The sequence below is a fragment of the Camelus bactrianus genome, chromosome 34 (genome assembly GCF_048773025.1).
Source record: "Camelus bactrianus isolate YW-2024 breed Bactrian camel chromosome 34, ASM4877302v1, whole genome shotgun sequence".
Lineage (NCBI taxonomy): Eukaryota > Metazoa > Chordata > Mammalia > Artiodactyla > Camelidae > Camelus > Camelus bactrianus.
In genome coordinates, this window is record NC_133572.1 from 4,547,062 (window position 1) to 4,569,387 (window position 22,326).

Below are 22,326 nucleotides of genomic sequence, written 5' to 3' on the forward strand. Positions count from 1 at the left end.
AAGCAGCTCTTTACTGGGGCTCAGCACCACCCACTGAACCATCCTCCCTCTCTTCCTCACTAGGTCCCTCCTTCCTCCAAGGCCTGACTTCGATCCTCATCACCTCCCACAACAGCTGTGGCGGAGGCCGCCCGCTGACTGTCAAAGGTCCTGGTCCCTCCCTGACGGGTGCAGTTTTGGCTGGAATGACCGCCCAGCTGGCCCCCTGCAGCCGCATGTTTAAGAAGCAGGTGTGCCTTCTTCACGGTCCCGCCGCAACCACCGGCTAAATGGGTAAAACCCTGAGGACCCAGAGGAAGGAAGGATCTTGGGTCCCAGAATGAGCACATGAAAGGCCATCTTGTCAGGACTGACTGAACTGACAGTGACACAGTGAGAAATATTTTATATTGTACTAAACACTGAGATTTCCAGGCTTGTCTGTTACAGTAACCAGCATTACAGACGCAGCTGCCACTGACTGCTGCTCTGACCTTCCACAGTCCTTAAGGTGGGGCCGCAATGCCACGCTTTCCTTTAACTGCTTATAAGAGAGAAGGAGAATGTGGCATGGCCTTCTTGACAGAACTGAAGCCATTTCAGGCTTAACTCATTTTGTAATCTAAGCCTGGCCACCGTGCTTGCCCTTGAAGAGGTCTCAGTAATGAAAGATCTCAAGGGAACAAAAGAATGCAGAAACAAACGACAGGTATTAGGCAAGAGAAGTAATAGCAAAGATACATATCAGTTGTAGAGACTCCAGTTCTGCTTCAATGGGAAGGATTAGCCTGAGGCTCTCAACCATCAGGGCAGCTGGGACCTGAGGGAGGACGATGTTGGCCTTCTCTGACCCATGGGACTCCAATCAACGAAAGCCTGGACTCGGTCGGCCACCCAGGTCCCTTCATGAATAAGCATGTACCCCTAGCTTAAAACTTCCCCATTTTGCTGTTTGGGGAGACGCTGCTTGGGGAAAGATCCCTGGTGTTCTGCTTAACTTGCTGCAAGTAATAATACATCCTTTCTTCTCCCACCCTTAGCCTTGGTTTTGTCTTTTGGCTCAACACCCAGCAAGAGGTGAGCCCAGTGCTTTGGGTAACACTAGTGTGACCAAAGCAGCTGCCACTGACCTTCCGCGGTCCTCGCAGGCAGGGCCAACTGATAGCACACTTCGCCTTGTGTGGTTAGGATGCTTTGGGCTACAGATATCAGGAGCCCAAATCAAAAAGTTTTTGGCAATGAGGAACTTACTTATAGGAAGTTCAGAGGTAGAGCTGTACCGTGGCTTTTGCCCTTGAGTTTGTCCCTTCAAGGTCACAGGTGGCAGAAGCAACTCAAGGCTTCATCTTCTCCTGCAATGTCTATGTCTTAAAAAAATGGAAGAAATAATGCTTCCTCGTTGTGTCTCTTTTTCAAGAATATGAAAACTGTTCCAAGAATTTCTGCAGAAGACTTCCCCTTGCATCTTGCTGGACAGAACTGATCGCAAGGAATTCTTAAATTGAGGCATGTAGAGATGAATTACCATGATGGGTCAGACTAAGCAAGACTCACTCCGCCAGCCCAGGCCCAGGGCTGGGGAGAGTCCCAGCCTCTCCTGAGGCACATGGTCTCTGGACACCTGGAGTCGGGGGGGATACGGTACTGGGCAGACCCCAACACTGTAACTAGACATGTGTCCAAGTTGTCCTTTACCGTCTCAACCTGGGAAAGATATAAGCTACTGGGCAGGAGCCCTGGATTCTGAAGCCACCAAGCTTTTATAGGGATAGAGTTGGAGAGAGAGAGAGAGGTTACTAGGCACTAAAAACCCCAAGAAGCGACAAGGAGTGACCAGGAGCCTGTGAATGATTACGGCCAGGTGAGCCCTACTTCCTTCTCCAAGGATCTCTTTCCTGCCTTGGGACACAGGCCTCAGCTTTGCCACTTGTGGAATGTGGACTCTCTAAGGTCTCAAGTCCCCTGATGGTAACCTCCTGCGGCCACAAGCAAGGCACTTTCTCTAGATCCTCATCACAGCTCTGGGTGCAGAGCTGGCATTCAGTGCGGACAGTAGCCATTCAAGAATTTTAATGTGAGACTCTGTGAGAGAACCAGTGATGTTGTGATTTATACTAAGAAATTGCCTTCGGTCTTCATCCCGTTTCTGGCACAGAGTTTCTAAAACCCCGGGAATTTTCCTTAGTGATAAAAAAAAAATAAAGTTGTCACTATCTTAACAAACTCCTTTCAGCCACACCTGAGCTTATGTTAACGAGGTGGCTCTTGGAAAGCACTTGAGGTTGGGGCTGGTTGCCAGGGGAAACCACCATGTGATTGGTGACCTCTGGGAAGGGGAGACAGGCTTGAAGCTGGATCTATCACCCACGGCTAATGATTTAATCAACCATGCCTGTACAATGAAGCCTCCACAAACACCCACTAGGATGGGGTCTGGAGAGCATCCAGGCTGGTGAACCAGAACACCTCCATGTGCACTGTGTTGGGCCTCAGACTCCCCAGGGGCAGAAGGCCCTGCCTTGGAGAACCCACCCTAGGTATCTCGTCATCTGTTCATTCACATTCTTTAATATCCTCTGTAATAAACTGGTAATCTAGTGAGGAAGCGGGTTCCCTGAGTTCTATGAGCTGCTCTAGCCAATGAATGGAACCCCCGGACGGGGTTGCGGGAACCTCTGATTTACAGCCAATCGGTCAGAAGCACAGACAACCTGGACTTGTTAGGAGTCTGATGCGGGGGCAGTCTGGTGCGACTGAGCCCTCGGCCTCTGGAATCCGATGCTGTCTCGGGGTAGAGGGTGTCAGAACTGAGTTGAACAGGACACACAGCTGGTATCAGAAACGTAGAGCCCAGCGTCCATAAAATGTGGTGATTGGCAGTTGTAGTGAAGCGTGAAATCTGAATCTCACGCTGTGAGGTTGGTCCGTAAGTGTGACTCAGTCAGCTGGTGAGGGGGCTGGGAGGCGCTCTGCAAAGGCTGCACTGAGCTGTGAGACGGGCCCGAGTTCAAATCCTGGCTCCGACGCAGAGTGACCCGGGGCCAGGCGCTCAGCCTCTGAACTCCTGACTCTCCTCTATAAAACGAGGGGTAACCTGTGCCTTGTGGGGTTGCTGTGGGCACACAGAGAGGCTCTGTAGATGGTGGCGGACCTTGAAATTGCGTTGCCTGATGAGCGTCCGTGGAGAGAGCAAGAGGTCTGAGTGAGGACACCCTGCCCAGGGGCTGGGTCGGAGGCAGGCTGCCAGGGCTGCGAGACAGGCCGGCTCTCACTGGTGGGCGAAGGGAGGGCAGCTGCTCCGGGCTGGGGGACGCTGAGAAGAGTTAGGACCAGAAGTCTTGGGGCAAGGAGGAAAGACCGCCTTCCGACTCCTGGACATTTCTTGGAGGATTTTGAACTTGTTAAAATACTTCTCTCCAGCACTAACCCTGTAACGTATTCATGACTTCAAGATTCTCAGTAACATCCTTCCAATCGCCTGGCCTCTGAGTTCTCTGACCTCCTCACCCACTCTCAGGGCCAATGGCTCTCAAACCTGTTTATGACCCAACCACACCTGTGACTCAGGACACACACACACCACGCACACAGACCTCAACGACCCAAAGCTTTATCATCCTGTACTCACCCTCCCTACGCCCGGCGAGCTCTGCTATTTCCTACTCTGCCCTATTTCATTTTCACTGATGCACTAACTTAATGTGATGATCCACTAATGGGCTAGGTCTCTCATTTTGAAAAACACTGCCCTAGATTTTTTTCATGACATCATTCCAGTCTTAAAGAGCAAAAAGCTGAGGAGGGACCAGCAAAGGAGACGGAGACAAAGTAGCCAACGAAGTAGGAGAACAAAGACCCCTCTCATCAGCTCGGTCCTGCGGTGCGCTCTCTGATCTCCTCCTGTGTCTCTCCTGTCTAAGAACTCCTTCCTCTAGAATCCCAAATCCGCCCATTCCCCCACGCTGCCCAAAGCCTCCAATCCACTGACCTTACCTCCCTCCCCCTGCCTGTCACCCCTCATGGCGTCACTTCCTCTTTATCCGGTTCAGTCTGCACAGCCCAGAATAATCATCCATTAACTGATTCATTCAATGAAGAGCTACTCAGGGCCCACACTGTGCCAAGCACTAGGTGCTGGAGACACAGCCGTGAAGAGACAAAGGCCCTGCCTGTGAAGAGCTTTTTATTGGGGGAAACAGACAATAAACAAATAAATCAGAACATTTAGGCTGTCTCAGCATAACAGCCAGTGCCAAGGCCCAAGGCAGCAGGGTGCCGGCAGGTCCCAGGGACAGCACAGAGGCCAGTGAGGCTGGAGCAGAGCAAGAGAGAGTCACAGAAAAGGAGGCCAGAGAGGCAACGAGAGCCACGTGGTCACACAGGCCGTTCCAAGGGCTGTGGGTTTTCGTCTGAATGAGGTGGGCTGTCATTGCAGGGTTTGCAGAGAGGGAAGTATCCCGACCTGACTTAGGTCTTTAAAGCCTCCCTCTGTTTGGAGAATAGACCATAGGGAAACCAAAGAGGAAGATACAGGTTAAGACACTATTGAAACTAGATAAAGAAGACGTGGCATTGGAGGGGAGGGTAGAGCTCAGAGGAAGAGCACGTGCTTAGCACGCACAAGGTCCTGGGTTCAATTCCCAGTTCCTTTCATTATATAAATAAATAAACCTAATCCCCCCCCCCAAAGGGTGTAGCATAAATGTATCATGGAATATTACTCAGCCATAAAAAGTATAAAATTCTGCTATTTGCAACAACGTGGATGGACTTGGAGGGCATTATGCTAAGTGAAGTAAGTCAGACAGAGAAAGACAAATACTGTGTGATATTACCTCTATGTGGACTCTAAAAAATACAAAACCTGGTGAATATAACCAAACAGAAGCAGACTCACACATATAGAGAACAAACTAATGGTTACCAGTGGGGAGGAGGAGAGGGGCAGTATAGGGGTAAGGGATTAAGAGGCACAACCTATTATGTACAAAACAAGCTACAAGGATATATTGCACAACACGATGAGTAAAGCCAATATTTTATAATAACTATAAATAGAGTACAGCCTTTAAATGTTGTGAATCACTATATTGTGCACCAGTAATGTATAATATTGTACATCAACTATACTTCAATAAAAAAATTTGTAATTAAAAAAAAGATGCTATTAGATTAATCCAGGTGAGAGATGATGAGGTTTAGACCAGGGTAGACGGGGAGGAGGTAGGGAGAAGTGGATCTAATTGTGAAGGTCAGTCGAGAAGGATTTGCTGATAGGACAGAGTTGAGGGGACTCCAAGGTGCTGGCCTGAGCAACAGAAAGTATGGAGTTGCCTTTTACTGATAAGGGGAGACTTTAAGAAGAGGTTTGGTGGGAGGGAATTAGGTGCTGAATTTTATATACGTCGATCAGAAACCGAAGCAAAGGAATATTGGGGCAGAAATTCAATATATGAAGTTCAGCAGGGGGGTCTGGGAAGGAGCTCTAAACTGGGAGAGATTCACATCTGCTTGACATTACAGCCAAAGACTAGATGGGAGGACCTTGGGAATGAGTGAAATAGGACAGAGAAGAGGTCCAAGGACATAGCCCAGCGGTCAGGTTGATGGGGAGAAGATGGCAAAGGAGGAGCAGCCAGCGCGGAGAGGGAGAAGAGAGAGAGCAGGTCCAGGAATGCTAGAAGGAAAGGGCATGACGCTCCATGCCGCCGGCTGCCCGTGGGTCGAATTAAATGAGGATGGAGAGGCTCATCTTGATCAGTAATCAGGGAAATGCAAATCCAGACCACGAGGAGATACCACTTTACCCCGCTGGTAATACCCAGGGAGCCTGACAAGACCACCTGTGGGAAGAGGCTTTGCTTAAACACAGCAGCAGGCTCTCCTGTGTGTGGCCAGTAGAAGTGTAACTACAACCACTTTGGGAAACAGCGTGGCATCTTTTCTGATGACAATACAAGACGATGTTGTACATCCCAGCGATTCTTCCCCTAGGAATCTACCCAGCAGAGATGCTTGCATGGGCACACCAGGAGGTGTGCAAATAATGTTCTTCACTGTGCTGTTTAGTATTGCAAAGAGCAAAAGGAATGAAATAATGTCGTTTACAGCAACATGGATGGACCTAGACGTTGTCATACTAAGGGAAGTCAGACAGAGAAACACAAATATTATATGATATCACTTACATGTGGAATCTAAAAAATAAATACAAATGAACTTATTTACAAACAGAAACTGACTCACAGTGATAGGAAACAAACTATGGCTACCAAAGGGGAAAGGAGGGAGGGAGGGATAAACGGAGAATTTCGGATTAACAGATACACACTACTGTATATAAAAGAGAAAGAACAAGGACTTACCACAGAGCACAGGGAACTATATTATATTACTATATCTTGTAATAACCTATAATGGAAAAGAATTTGGAAAAGAATATATATATATATATATATATATATATATATATATTCATATATGTGTATATATATATATATATATACACATATATGAAAATCACTTTGCTATACACCTGAAATATTGTGTATCAACTATACTTCAATTTTTTAAAAAATTATTTCAAGGAACAGCACAAGAGCTCGTGGCAGGAGAGTGGACAAATAAATTGTTTTCTTTACATGATGAAATACTCTATAGCAGTGAATACGAATGGGTCTGAGTCACGCTTTTAAAACATAAGTCAGATCTTGCAGTCCTCAGACCCCACAATGAGCCTCCATCTCTCTTGGAGTGAAAGCCAGTCTTCACAGGGGCCTGCAAGCTCTGTGCCCGATCTGGCCCCGGCCACCTCTCTGTCATCATCGTTTCCCTCTGGTTCAGGCCAAGCGGAAAGCCACCTTCCTGTTCTTCCGCCTGGAAGGCTCTTCCCCAGAGAGACACACAAGTGCGTTTCTCACCGCTCTTCAAATGCCGTCCTATCAGCGAGGAGTTCCCAGCTGGCCTCCTCATTGTAGTGTGTCCCCTTTAACCTGCTTTCTTGTCACAGCCTGATCAGCCCAGTTTGTCTCCCCCACGGAGAATATAGGCTGCTGGAGGGCAGGACATTGTTTTGTCCTGGCACAAGGCCACCTCCAGGATGGCCAAGGCCTGGGCAAGTATTCCTTTTCTGGACCTCTGTCTAGGTAAACAATTGGAGTCACACCAAATCAGCACAAGTCAGCACCATTCCAGCAACTCAGCCTCCCATGATCCCACAGCAGCCAGCAGAGCGAGCTGCCTCCTGGAACTGAGGCCTGGCCGCAGGGCCCAGAGCTCCTGGGGTCAAGCCCACGTGGGCGTGGAGGGTCGGAGAGCACACTTAGTGGACCCGGCCCCGGGCTAGAGGTGGTACTGCCTCGCACACACAAGGTGTCACTAACAATTATTGCAAGGATACACTGAGCTTGATTTTTTTCCCTTCTTCCCTCCTCCTCTGTCCAAACTCTGGCTGAGAGACCACAGGCTTCACCTGAACAAAGGCTGCCCTCCAGGGAGTGCAGTTTGCCGGGCTCACACAGAGCGGAAGGCTCAAAGAGCAGCAGAGGGGGTCATGCCCCAGACTGGGTCATTTTGGGGGAATCATTCAGGCACGTGGAGCACGATTCGCATGAATGAGCTTCCTGGACCCCCAGGGTTAAGGGCGTTAACATGGAGCTGCCTGCCTCAGTGAGCTTGGTTGGAGCCACGGCTCAGACCTCCCAATGGTACCTTGGGGGGCTTTTCTGCTCCCCCACCTGCCCCCAGGAAGCCGGGCTGGGGATTAGCAATGGGAGGGAGGCGGCAGGTGGGGCTCCAATCCTTTTAGAGGCTGGAGGCTCCAGAGGGCAGGGCCCAGGCTCTCTGCACCCTGGACCTTGACCTGAACAGGCGGTGCTGTGCTGGGTGCCTGCAACATCTTACCATTTCGGGCCCTCTCAGCTGCCCTCATGACGGAGGTGCTATAATGCCCATTTTTATGAATGAAGAAACTAAGACTTAGAGAGGTTAAGTAATTTGTCCAAATTCACAAAGTGATGGAGTCAGGATTTAAGGCATGTCTGTTTGCCACCAAAGCCCACAGTGCCAGCCTCCAGTACCACACACCTCTCGGGAACACAAAGACCCCCGGAGCCTGGGAATCTGAGCTCCAAGGTACTTGGCATCCAGCCTTCAATGCCCATAACAGGGAACACAGCAGGCAGACTCCTGAGAGGCCAAGGAGGGGCCCCGAACACAAGCACCCAAAGCATTTCCAGTGGCGGGAGACACAGTGGACATCATGGGAGTGTCCACCTGAGCACAGACCCTGCCAGACACCGGAATGTCAAGTGCACTTTCCAGACCAGACCCTCTGGCCCTTGGGCCATGGGGCCCACTCACTGTGGACAATTCACAGAGGAGGACGAAACACAAAGTCCTGTGGGATCAGAGCCTGGGGCTTCCAGCTGAGGTAGATCGGGACCTGTCCTCACAATGGAAATTCACCTGCCCGGGCTGGACAGGCAGCCTTCTCACCTGGCCAGAAGGGCAGTGCCAGCTCCTGTGAGGGAAGGAACTGGATGGGAGGGAGGAGGCCTGCCTCTATCTACAAGAATTCCCAGGAAGCCTCTGCCTGCTCCCCGGACAACCGCGGAGACCTGGAACCAAGATGAGCGCTCTGGGTGGGAGAAGGTGGACTTTCCCTGCAAAAACAGAGGGGAGGAATTTAATTTTTGTTTCCTGAGAGGAAGAGGGTAGTGATGGGAGGGCAGAGGAAGGAAGGTGAGGAAAGACGGAGGAATACTAAGGAACAGGGAGCCGGGCTGTGCAAATGCCCCGAGAAGCCGGTTTCGTAAGAACATGTGGGCTAACATGGGCTGGCATCCAGTTTGCAGTCGTCACTGCTGCCCTCAGCTCTCCCTCCATCTCCCCGGGCTGACTGTAAAGCCAGTGCCAAACAGATGACTCGCGGTGGGACAGGAGGAGGTGGATTTTGAAATAAAGGAAAAAGGTTGCTAGGTTGACAAACACAGACAGCACCGGCTGTGGCAATAAGGTCGCCGCCCAGACAGAAGCAGGAAGTCAGAGCCAATTGGCCAAGACACCTCCACCTCCACCCAGGCCATCTTAGAAAGCACAGGGAAGACGCCGGACTTTCCACAAGGGGGGATGCGGGGACGAGCCAATCTTGTCTAGATACTGAGAGGCAAGGTGACCCACCTGCCCGTCGCCTCCGCCCCGGTTAACATGTGCTAGGACCTTCCGTCAGGTTCTAACCATGACCTCACGTGCCCCTGCTTTGGGCGCCTGGGTGCTGGTTTTTGAGTAACACCCGGAGAGCATTTTCATGTGCAGTCTGTGAGGGATGCCCCCTTGATGACGGCATGCACCGCAGCCCTGAGTTACCCTGTTTACTTCTCTAAGCCTGGGTTTCCTCATCATAAACGGGGACCCCAAACCCTACCTCACAGGTTGCAGGGATGAAACAGAAATCTCCGTGATGGTTACTGTGATGTGTCGACGTGGCTCGACCACGGTGCCCAGACATGTAGTCAAACATTATTCTACGTGTTTCTATGAGGATGTTTTTGGATGAGATTTATACTGAGATCTGCGGACTTGAGTACAGCAGGTGGCCCTCCATAATATGGGTGGGCCTCATCCAACCAGTTGAAGTCCTGGACAGAACCAAGTCTAACCTCCTCTGGGCAAGAAGACATTTTGCAGCAGGCAGCCTTCAAACTTGAACCACACCATCAGCTCTTCCTGGGGCTCTAGTCTGACAGCCACCCAGCAGTCAAGTTCACTGCCTCCAGGGATGAGAGATAAGCTTTGCACAAAAACCATGGGGTTTCATCGGCTGTGTGTCTTAATCAGCTCCTCCAGCCTATGTGACCGGAGTCAGCATGACTCCCAAACAGCTCCCAGGGGCAATGGCACACTGTGGTGGGGGCTGTTCTGTTTGCATAAACAACTTCTTTAGTTGCTCCTCTCGGTGAGCAGGGGGGTGCCGTCTTGTGGGTGTAGGATTCCCATTCCTCCCTCCTGGGGAGATGTTCTCTGCTGTGCTGAACTAGAAAATCTGAGACGTATACACTGGGCTAAAGGGGCTTAAACACGGAAGTTGCCTTGGAAAGAGTCCGGCCGGGACATCTCACCTTGCGGATGGGGCACAGAGACACACAGCGGGGAGGCCCTTCACACAAGGGCAGTTAGGGACAGAAGCAGAGCCCTGGCCCTGTGCGAGCTTTCAGGTGACGTATGTCCGTGAGAAACACAAACCGGTTAAGAAACTTTCTCTAGGTCCCGCCACAGCAGGTGGGGGAGTGGGATGTGAACCCAGGCCCTCCACGCTTCGAGCCCGTGCTGTTCTCACCAGCCCCCGAGGGGAAAGTGAGAGAGCCGGGCACAGACACACAGACACTTACAGTCCCGTGTTCCTGTTTCGGGGCTTCTCCCTTTGACTTCCTTGAGCCAAACAATCACCGTGTAGTTTTATCCCCCAGCAACCCCAGACAGATCTGCAACTTTAAAACATCACTCAGCACACATTTCTGGAGCGCTCGCTGCACGTGAAGCAGGGGGTCATCACATCCAAAGGGAAACAAAGTCACCACACATGGTGGGGAGGAGTGGTGTGGGCAGGCTCACAAACCAGGAAATGGACAGCTGTGGTCCAGATTAAGAACTGATGTGACCAGGGGCAGAGGGGGACGCAGAGAACACACTGGGAGGGCACTCGAGCTGCAGGACAGGGTCTTAGGCAATACCTCCTGAGGAAGCGACCCATGAGCAGGGACCCAGGGAGTTGCAAAGGAGTCGAGGGCTTGTGACACGGTGAACAGCAGCGCAGGGCGGGGGCTTTCTAAGGCCCAGAGCTGATCCACTCCCGGCCCCTCCCCACCCCTGACCAGCGGCCCTCCATGGCCTTCCACCCTGCGAGAAAATCCAAGCCTCTGAGCACACCTGCATCCAGCTGGGGCCGTTTAGAATACCCCTGCAACACCCAAGTGAGGATGGCAAGTGGAAGAGTGACCGCAGCCAGGAGACTGGGGGCACGCGGCAGATCAAGGAGGGAGATAAGGGAAGTCAGTGAGCACACAGCGCTCCCAGAAGTGGGGGAGCTCACCCGAGGAAAGTGGGCAGGATGGGAAGGGAAAGAGGAACACAGAGATTTAAGGAACCGAAGTGTCCAAGCCAAGGCAGAATGCGGGAGTCCAAACTGGAACTGGTCACTGACATCGCATAGATCAATTTACTGGACCAACACACACGGGAGGGGGACAGCCTGGCTTTGAAACCACCCACTCCCGGGGTGTGGATTGTCCTCAATGTGATCACACTTAACCTCCCCCCAGGTTCCTCATCTGTAAAATGGGCTAGTAATGGTATCTACCTCTTTGGGTTGAAGTTGTGAAGATTCAATGGGTCTCTACATGCAAGTGTGTAGGGCAGCACCTGACATGTTGAACTTGACAGACGTTTGATTAAAAAAATACGACGGGCTGAGGTGTGAGGGAACTGGAGCGGGTGATGGTCTGAGCCTCAGTTCATCTTACGGAGTTTGATCCTAAGGCAGAGGGGAAAACCAGTAGCTGAAGGAGAAGTGGGGTCCAGGGAGGGTTTCCTTTTTAAGACAGGAAAAACTTGAGCATGTGGAAATGCTGATTAGAAGGAGCCAGGAAAGAGGAAGGTTGAAGACTTGGGCAGTTGGGGGAGGAGGTAGAAGGTTTCAGGTGCCCCAGAAAGGGCAGGAGGCAGGTGAGGTGGGGCAGAGGCCGGTCAGCGGGTGGGTGGGTGTGGGTGGGAGGCAGGGCGCCCCACCTTCTGTTTACTCCCCGGAGTAGAGTTGTTGGCGCCATCCCCGGGGAAGGAGGGGGCGGGTGGGAGGCAGGCAGAGGTCAGACCCACCCTTATGGGGAGGTGGAGAACCTTTTCATCTGCCCAGCTGAGAATAACCTCTCACCTCATAGGACGGAAGGATTCACAAGACAATTCCTGAACACACCCTCATTCCATCCTCCCCGCACCTCCAGGGAATGTCCTGTCACACCCCTTTGTTGGAGGGAAACCAAGCCTGAGGAGGGTTAAGACTCCAGAAGCAAAACCAGGTTTTCAGAGCACTAGGGCGCTCCTGGATCTCCCTGGAGGCACGTGTGTGTGTGCGCGCGCGCGCACGCACACACACAAACACACGCACACACACGCGCACACACAAACACACGCACACACGCGCACACACGCACACCCTGCCTCAGGTCTCAGCCAGCCCTGCCGCCCACCAAGCCCCTCTCCTCTGGCAGAGAGGCACTTCAGAATGTGACCTTGTTATAGGGGTGGTCTCAGATCTACGCTCACCTGGGGGGGCGCAGTGGGGGGGTAATTAATGGTTCACAATGAAGAAAACAAGGCGTGGGACAATGGGACTAACATGCTGACATTTGTGTCACGGTTGGGGCACAGATGGATGGGAGTTTGCCAATACTGTATAAAACATTTCTGGAAGGATGCAGAAAACTCTAGTACTAGTACGGTCAGGAAGGTGGGAGGATTTCAGTGTCTCCCTTTCTGCGCCTTCTAGATTTTGAAATAGTTAAATACATGCTTTGAAATGCAAACTAGTGCTTTGAGTCTCCCGAGTAAGAGGACACTTAGAACACACCCCGCGACTGCGCTCCGCGGTCACGTCCGGACTGAGAGCCCAGCAGCTGGTGTGGGGGGAGTGGGCGGGGCACCAGTCAAGGAATGACACAGCAGTTAGCGCCGACATGGTACAAGATTCAACTGCCAGTAGACCTTGAGCTTCGATAATTTCCCATTAAAATACAATAGCATGCTAAGTGGCCCTCCCACAGATGCCAAGGACAGTTCCCAGGCGGACTTGTGAAAGGTCAAAAAGTGGGTAGTGGCCCAGTTCCTGGGAACCCCAGCCCCTTCCTCGAGCAGTTGTTAGCCTGCGAAGTTACCAAGTCCATAAAAACCACCCGCCCCTCACCGCAAGGCCAGAGATCTCATTCTTCTAGCCCCATCCTTTGAGGCCCCCACTCTCCCTTCTGAGTAATGGAATGTGTATCTCCTAGGCCTTTCTCTTGCCTGCTGAGACGGCCTGCGCTCTCCATGGAGCATGCATCTCTGAATAAATCTACTTTCGCTTTACTATGGCTCGCTCTTGAATTCTTTCCTGTGCAAAGCCAAGGACCCTCACTTGGTGGGGTGCGTCCCAGGGACTCACCTGAGCCCTGGGACGTGGCCACCCTCTCGCGCCCCGTTTTTCCTGTATCAGCTCCATCCCTGGTCCCACTGGCCCTTCTCTCCCCTCTGCCTTGGCTCCTAGCCCACATCTTACCCCTTCTTCAGGCTCTGGCCCTGAAGTGTCCCTATGAACTTGAATCACAGGAACCAGTGACCCAAGTGTGGGCGGCCACAGGCCCCCAAGCCAGGCCCTGGAGAACCTGGCAGGGAGACCACATCAACCTGGGACTGTCCTCATTCGTCACTCTTAATTAGGTCTAAAAATGGATTTCGGTAAGGAGTTTACAGCAAGAAGGGTCTGAAGGACTCCAGGGACCCCAGGGCCAGCCATACCAGGGGCCTTGTAATTCAGAAAGCAGACAGGGCTGGGACGCAGGGCCCTCCAGAGCCCAGAGCCCCTCTCCTGCAGCTGCCTCTCGTCCTGCTCTTTCTGGGCCTCTTCTTGCATCTGCGCCTCTACCAGAAAGCACAGCCTACCCCCACCGCTCTGATGTGAGCACAGCCCTGACCCCAGAGCCCCATCACCCACCCCTGATCAGCCTGTGGTGGGGCTGCCCTTGAGTCGGTACCAATGCTGGGCCAAAGGAGGTAGGGCCACAGGGATCAGGCCAGTATCTCTCAGGAGTCGCTGCGGGCCGGCAGTCCTATGGTGTGCCCTACATCCCCAGGATACCTTCAGTCCGGGAGCCTTAGTTCACCCCCCAGGCTGGCCTGGCCTCACCTGACCCCCGGGCACCGCCTCTCCTGGATGTCTTCCTGTGAACAGAAGGGACGCTACCTTCCTTGAGTCCAGGAGCCAGAAGAAATACCTCTGATATTTGTTACAGGGGAGAAGGTCCAGGTCTCTAAATAACCTGACTACAAAGGGCCCACACAGGCACACCCCACCCCCTCCTCCTCCCACACATCCTCTGGCCGCCACCCGCTGGCTGATTTTGCCAAGACTCCAGCAGTGGTGAAAATATTTGCAGATTTTGGGCAATCCATGTACACAAAAATAGAGAAAAATAAACCCCAGAAACAGCATGGGATTTTAAAACAGAAAGTTCTAGATTTCACGTCTACATCTGCCCCTTACTAGCTATACAATCTTAGGCAAGTCACTTGACCTCACTGAGCCTCAGTTCCTTCATCTGTGAAGTGGGAGTAACGATGCCTAATTCACAAGGTTGACATGGGAATGAAAAGAGATCACGTGTGTGAAAGCACATGGTAGACGCTCTACAGAAGGTGCCCCGTACCCACGCCTTCCTCTCCCGTCTTTCCCGCAGGGAGCTCCCTCCGCCTAAGTCAACCAGAGTCACTTCTGTGGCTGCAGCCAAGAACACAGACTAACAGAACCTGTGACCCTCTCTCCACCCGCACCTCACTGGTCCCCCCCGCCCCCCAGCTCGACAAGGGGTGGACCTTTGTCATGTTTTCTTGCTTTCTAGGTGTTGGGAACTTTCTGTTTTTTGAGTTTCACTTTTTTTTTGCCTCCTAGTCTCTCCCTATTTCCCCACTCTCCAGCCCCTGGCAACCACTTTTCTACATTCTTTTTGTATGTGTTTGACTTATTTTTCTTTTTAAAATCCCACATATACACAGTAACATGGAGTATTTGTCTCTGTCTGGCTTATTTCACTTAGCCTAATGCCCTCCAGTTCCATTCGGGTTGTCACGGGCAGTAGGATCTCCTTCTTTCTCATGAATAATATTCCATTGTGTATATATATCTTCTTTATCCGTTCATCCACGGATGGACACTTAGGTTGTTTCCATATCTTGGCTGTTGTAAATAAAGCCTCAATGAACAAGGGAGCGCTGATACCTCTTTGATATCCTATTTTCTTTTCCTTAGAATGTATACTCAGAAGTGGGATTTCTGGATCATACGGTAGTTCTATTTTTAATTTTTTGAGGAATCTCCATGCTGTTTTCCTTAGCGGTATAGTGGCTTTGATATCAGGGTCATGCTGGCCTTGGAAAATGAGTTTAGGAGTGTTTCTCCTCTTCTATTTTTTAGAAGAGTTTGAGAAGGAAGGATTTTTATTAATTCTCCTTTAAGTGTTTGGTGAAATTCACCAGTGACACCATCTGGTGCTGGACCTTTCCTTCCTGGGACGTTTCTGATTACTGATTCAATCTCCTTACTAGTAGTAAATTGATCTGTTCAGATTGTCTATTTTTTCATGATTCAGTCTTGATAGGTCATATGTTTTTAGGAATTTATCCATGTTTTTCTAGGCTGTCCAATTTGTTGGCATGGAATTGTTCATAGCAGTCTCTTATGATCCTTTTATTTGTGTGGTCATTTGTCAGTTGTACTGTCTCCTCTTTCATTTGTAATTTGAGTCCTCTCTTTTTTTCTTGGTGAGTCAAGCTATAAGTTTGTTTATTTTTGCTTATCTTTTCAAAAAAACCAGCTCTAAGTTGCATTGCTCTTTTTAATTGTCTATTTAGTCTTTTTTTTTTTCCATATGTTTCTGCTCTGATCATTGTTATTTCCTTCCTTCTGCTAACTTTGGGCTTGGGTTGCTCTTAGTTCCTTGAGGTATAAAGTTAGTTGTTTATTTGAGACCCTTCTTTTTTCTTAATGTAGCCATTTATCACCATGAACTTCCCTCTCAGAACTGCTTTTGCTGCATCTCATGAGTTTTGTATGTTGTATTTCCATTTTCATTTGTCCTAAGATGTTTTTCTCTCTTTTGATTTCTTCTTCAACTCACTGGTTGTTCTGCAGCATGTTGTTTGATATCTAACTATTTGTGAATTTTCCAGCTTTCATCTTGTAATTGATTTCTAGTTTCATACCATCGTGGTTGGAAATGGTACGTGATATGATCTCAGTCTTCTTGCATTTATTGATGTGTTTTGTGGCCTAACATATAATCTCTCCTGGAGACTGGTCCGTGTGCATTTGAGAAGAATGTGCATTCTGATGCTGTTGAATGGAATGTTCTATAAATGTCTGTTAAGTCCACCTGGCCTAACGTGTAACTTAAGTATGATGTTTCACTGATTTTCCTTCTGGATGACTTGTCCGTTGTTAAAAGTGGTGTAGTGAAGTCGTCTACTATTATTATATTGCTGCCTGTTTCTCCCTTCTGGTCTGTTAACATTTGTCTTACATAGTAGGTGCTCCACGTTGGGTGCATAAATATTTACAAATGTTACATCCTCTTTATCATAATATAATGACCTTCTTTGTCCCTTGTAGGAATCTTTGGCTTAAAATCTACATTGTCTGATATAAGTATAGCTACCTCTGCTTTCTTTTGGTTTCTATTTGCATGGAATATATTTTCACATATCTCCACTTTGTCTGTTTGTCCTTAAATCTGAAGTGAGTCTCTTGTAGGCAGTATATACTTGGCTTTGTTTTTCATTCCATTCGGCCACTCAGTGTTTTTTGACTAGAGAATTTAGTCCATTTACATTTAAAGTAATCATTGATAGATATGGACTGACTTCCTATTGTCATCTTGGTAATTGTTAACTGGCTGTTTGGTGACTCCCTTTTCCCTTCTACTCTTGCTCTTTTCCTGGGTGATTAGATGATTTTCTGTAGTAGTATGTTTAGAGTCTTTTCTTTTTTTCTTTTGTGTCTTTACTATAGGTTTTTGTTTTGCGATTACCATGAGGCTTACACAAAACAGCCTATATTTATAACACTCTGTTTTAAGCTGATAACAACCTAACTTGGGCACTTGCTAAAGCTCTACATTTCCACTCTCCCCACACATACATTTTATGTTTTTGATGTCACAATTTACACCTTTTTACCTTGTGTACCCATTAACAAATTAATGTAGTAACAGTTACTGTTAATACTCTGTTTCTTCATTTTCCTTGACATCTATGTTGGTTTCTGTGCAATAGGCAAAAGGGTCACCTCTCCCAGTCTTGACAGACTGGTCTCGTGTATCGGGTGGACTTTGTCATTCAGCCCAGCCGGAGCTCTCGGTTGTCTTTCAAGCCTTTGTGGTTGTCCAAGCTGCCTTCTTCGTTCTCCAAGGCTCCCAGTAGTTGAGGGTGTGCCAAGACCTGTCAGTGTCCCTGAAGGAAGGATCTCAGTCAGCACCTAGATGCAGGCTGGTTGGAAGCCTAACCCTCAGGCAGCAGCTTTTAAGGTATGCAAATAGGACTTACTCAGGGAAAGACTGGGAGACAGGCATTTCTGTCTGCTCCCCTCCGCGCTGAGCCATGGGGGTACACCCCATTAAGAACTCTTTCTTTGTTTACTGTAGTCCTTTGAATCCCATGGATGCAAGTTCCATTGGCTTTCAGAGCTCGGTGTTTGGGGGGCCCACCTCTCAAGTGGAAGTCTTAAAACGTGGGATGCAAGATACTGGGTCCAACAATTGGGTTCCTCAATTGCACGGCACTCCACACGGTGGGGTTTTACGGCCAGTGTGTCGCTGCCTTAGCTGCTCATTTTGATGCGGGCATTTTCTCATTCATCCAACGTGTAGAGAATTTCCAGATTTCTTTCAGAGGGAATTTCTCCACTTGTAGCTGCAGATGTGCAGGGTCCGTGGGAGGAGGTGAGTTCAGGAGGCTCCTATGCCACCATCTTGGATCAGAGAGTACCTGATTGTCTTTAATACAGTCTGTCATGCTGCATTAAATGTCACCAGTGTGGGGCTGACTATAAAATATCCACTTTAAAAACTCCTAGCAGCCACAGTAATTTGTTAGGAGCCTCTACTTTCCTTGTCAACTGTCTCTGAGCTCAGCTACACCAAGGAAACAGGAGGAGACTTGGCTGCTTAGAGTGATGGGGACAGAAAATCTGGATGGGGTTGTGGGCGCAGTGGGGTTCTTCAGAGGGGGTGGCAGGCTTTGGACACACACATATATGTATATGTGTGTATATAAAACATCCTGTCTGTCTCTCTGCCTGAGGGTTGGGCTTCCAATCTTTATCTGTTTTGTTCACTAATGTATCGCAAGAACCCAGAATACCTGGCACACAGTAGGTGTGCAAGAAACATTTAGTAAATGGGGAATGAATTTATTCAGCAGATTTTTTTAAAGCCTACTCTTCACCAGACCCCGTGCCACCCACGTCAACACAAGGAAGTCAGACACAGTCCTTGCATTTTTGAAACTTAAGGTCAGGCTTCTTATCTGCTAAAACGAAGATGTGTGAGAAATGAGTGAATGTAATGTGCTCACTTTCCTGGGGAATGTGGGATCTTTACAGAGAAACTTTTTCACCCAGAGAGTGCCCCTTGAACTTCAGGATATCAGCCTGGCTATTTCTGTGCAGAGCAGCTTTCTGAATGCATCTCAGATTACACCGACAAGAATACCCCACCCACACAGCCGGCCTGCCAGAGCCTGACCGTGGAGGAAGGCGTCCTGAGACGACTGCCCTCCTTTCTTCTTCCTTGTTAAGACACTGTTTACAGCGATCAGGGTCCCATCTGCAAACAGGGTGACTGAGGGGAGCTTGGTGGAGGGGCCAATCACAGAGAGGCAGGTGAGGTTGAGGGAAATCAACCAAGGGATGGTGAAGCCCCCTGGGGTGATGACCAAAAGCCAGAGGTCAGGGGAAACCACAGAGGTCAGCCTGCTGGGACGCAGAGCAGACAGGGGAGGCCGGAAGGTCTGCAGGGGCACATGGAATACCCAGCACCATCTCTTTATCTTCCTTCGGTCAGGCTGGGAAACTGAGGCATGAGCAGCCGGACCTGGGGGATTGGTACCCCATATCAGGCGTGGGCCTGAGGGTATCAGAGCAGGGAGGAAAAGGCACCACAGATATTCTTCAGTTCTGAGAAGAGAAAACCGGCTGTGTTCTTTTCTGGCTGTCACCGTGGCAACCACGCCACACTGCCTTCCAGGCCCAAGTCCAGGGGATGGCTGGCGGTCACTTTTTCCACTGCCCACCCATTCCAGTCCTGTCCCTCTTTCCTTCCTCCTTGGCCCCAAACAGAGTGACTTCCCTTGCCGCATCCACTCCCAAGGGGAAAAATGGATGGCAGCCCTGGGCGGAGGGTGGAGACTCCCGCTGCGGGGGCAGAGATGTCATGGGGGGCGGTTCAGAGCAAGGTAGCACAGGGGTGCCAGAGAGCCCAGAGTGAAGGGGAGACGATTACTGAGCAGCTGTGAGGGGTGACCCGGCAACCTAACAGGTTTACACTTTACTGCCTTGGTGACATACGAACAGACCGGTGGCTGCTCCGCCTCTGCCCCCTGCCAGTGGGACGAGAGGAAGGGGGCTGTTCTTGGTCCTTCCTTGTCAAAGCACCAACAGTGACAGATGCCAGCAAGGCAGGGCACCGCATCCCCTTCAGAGGAAACTACCGGAAGAAAGATATGCCCCTTGGCTTAAAAAAGCAAAGGCCAGGAAGGAAGCAGCCGTAGCCTTGTTTGGTGACCGCTTTATGGCACCATTTTTGACGCAGCTCCCTAAGAGGCCTACATGCCTGGGTCAGTCCAGCTGGCTGGGGTTGCTAGAAATCAGGGTGAGGGGCGGCCTGCTGCTTAGGGCAGCTCTGCCCACATCCTCTGCTCCTTCCACGCAGTTCCAACCTGTCCTTCTGGGCTGGTCTATTCAGCTTCCTCCTTGCACACAGTATTTACTCCCGGGCCACTAATGCGACACTCTGCCTCTGAAATTCCCAAGCATTCGCTGCTTCCAGCACGGGTCTTCCCCAGCATCGCCCACCTCGCTTCTATGTGGACTGTCTTACTTCCCCACAAACAGCTGGGAACCGCCTCATGCCTAACTGGGCTGAACACGGACCCTACAGTCAGCTCTCAATGAGTCCATTCTGAATCACCGAGGAAGGGGGGTTAGACTCCAGGATCCACCACTGTCAGGGACTTTAATATCAGCTGCTGACACCTTGGGTGTTCCCTCCTAGGGCAAACGACCCCTCACTCTGCCAACTGGGAAAGAGAAAGCTCATTTTATCCAACTCAGTGAACACAGATAACACTGGTGTCACAACTTGCAGTCACCAAGGCACCGCTTTGCAGACGATCTTATTTGAATCACACAGCAACCTTGTGAAGTAGCAGGACACATTAGCTCACTTCACAGAATGAAGAAACTGAGTCAGAGAGGTTGAGTGACATGCCTGGGGGTGCACAGTTAGTGTCCAGAACGCAGGTCCCTAGACTCCTAGCCTGACACCTCGCATGGGCACCTAGTACCCAGAAGAACACCTGGCATCTAAAGACCAGAACAGACTATCAAGTTGGGAGTGATAGATACAACTTAACTCCAGGGCAGAAGACAAAACTGAGAGAGAGGGATAAGCAACATGTCCCAGAGGAGGGAGGGACACTCCACCTAGCTGGCTTGTCAGATAACACGGTCTACTTGAGCCTGGGGGAAAGACGATGGATGCCAAGGTTCACTCAGGCCCTTGGGCTGCCGACATGGTTGGTCTGAGCCCTCAGAGTTCAGGGGTTTCAGCTGCAGGTGGCCACTAGCCCAGAGGAGTGACCACCCTGCCCAGAACGTTCTGGAAATGAATTTCATTGGATGGGTGGGAACACTGGTGATCCTATAAACTGAGACAGAGGCCAGGAGAGACTGAGAAGGGCCCCTCCTTCTCCTGAAACAGCTCTCACAGGAGACGCAGATGGTCCCACTGGAAGAATCTGGGACGCTCTTCAAAGCCAATTAGCAGAAAGTGAGATCTACACCAGACGTTTTGAACACGGCTGCACCAGAAAATCACACGAACAGTTTCTTAAAAGTACAGACTTCCCGACCACCTCAGCCCTTTGAACTCAACCATCTGAGCAGTGGTGCTCAATTTCAGCCGCATACGAGGACATCCCAATGCCCAGGTGGACCCCTGATCTATTCAACCAGAATCTCCGGGGGATTCTGCATCAGCACTTCCTTCAAGTCAACGGAGTATCGGTGTATGATCGTGGCTGAGAATCACAGCTCTGCGTGCCATGGGCTGGGATCTGTGTGTTTAACACGCTCCCCAGCCAACTCTAGTGAACCTCAAGTCTGCCTCAGTCTGTTGGCAGGTATTTGGGGAAAGCTGCTAAAGGCAACTTGCCCCAAAGCAGCAAGTGTGGGTCACAAACAAGCAGGGGGAGTAGTGGCGGCGGGAGACCAGGTCCTGGGGCCATAGGGACAGCCAAAGACTGAACAAGAGTGACGCCCAGTGCTTTTCGTCTGCTCTGTGGCATCTGGGAAAACCACAGGGCTCACCGAGCCTCCTGCCCCAGTGCTGAGCCAACTCTGCCATTTAACACTATGCTCTTCCGATACCTTGAGAAGAAAATCACCTGCAGCATATTCCTCTGATGACACAAAATTCATATTTTATGGCAAGACAAGCAAAATTTAAACATAAAACTTTTCTCTGCCCACTCAGGCCTCCTCCCTCCCCTTCAGTGTGTGTGTTGTGCATCTGCATTAACCTGACCTCCCTTGGAGATAACATTCTTCATCTCATAAAGGGTCACGATTTCTTAAGACAGAACCTTCCTTCTTAATCTCGTAAGGGGCCACGATGACTCATGACCACACTTGGTAGGAGTTGATATGGATTGTGTAAACTGTCAATAATGTGTCATTTCACATACAGCCCTCTCTATTAAAACTTATATAACTGCTCTCTCACCTCTAATGGGCCAAACAGTTCAGAGCTTTCTGAGTGGCTGTTCCCAGGTTATAGGCCTCAGTTTGGCTCGAATAAAATTTTACATTTCTTTTAGATCGACTGATTATCTTTTTCATGGACCCTGGACCCCACCAATATTTAAAGTCAGTCTCATGCATACAGCCTCTGATATCAGGGGGTCTGGATTTTAACTCCTACACTAGACTTCCTAGCTGTGTGATCTTTCGCAAGTTACCTAACTTCTCTGAGCTTCTGTTTCCTCAGCTGCCATATACGGATATGAATAGTACTTACGTCTTAGAGTAGTCTGAAAATCAAATAATTAATCCTTCAAGCACCTGGAACAAACAATACGGGGCACTCAGCAGGGGCCTCATACAGATCAGCTATTAGGCAAATTATATATTTGTACTGCTTGCTCTGCATTATGGCTGCGTACAAGGCGCTGTTTTAGGCACTGTCCATGGCCTTGTGAGTGGGAGTCCAGACCCAGGAGCTCCGCCTCCTCTTTGAGGCCTTTGGACAAGCCACCTCCCTGCCTGGGCCA

General features: G+C 50.1%; 1 long non-coding RNA gene across 1 annotated transcript in view; it reads right to left on the bottom strand.

Moving 5' to 3' along the window:
* LOC123617597 (uncharacterized) overlaps positions 1-22,326 on the bottom strand; it is a 57,495-nt gene that overhangs the window by 34,489 nt on the left and 680 nt on the right. The window contains exon 2 of the long non-coding RNA XR_012504071.1: positions 22,074-22,117. This is a non-coding gene — a long non-coding RNA (uncharacterized LOC123617597). The remainder of the gene's footprint in view (positions 1-22,073; positions 22,118-22,326) is intronic.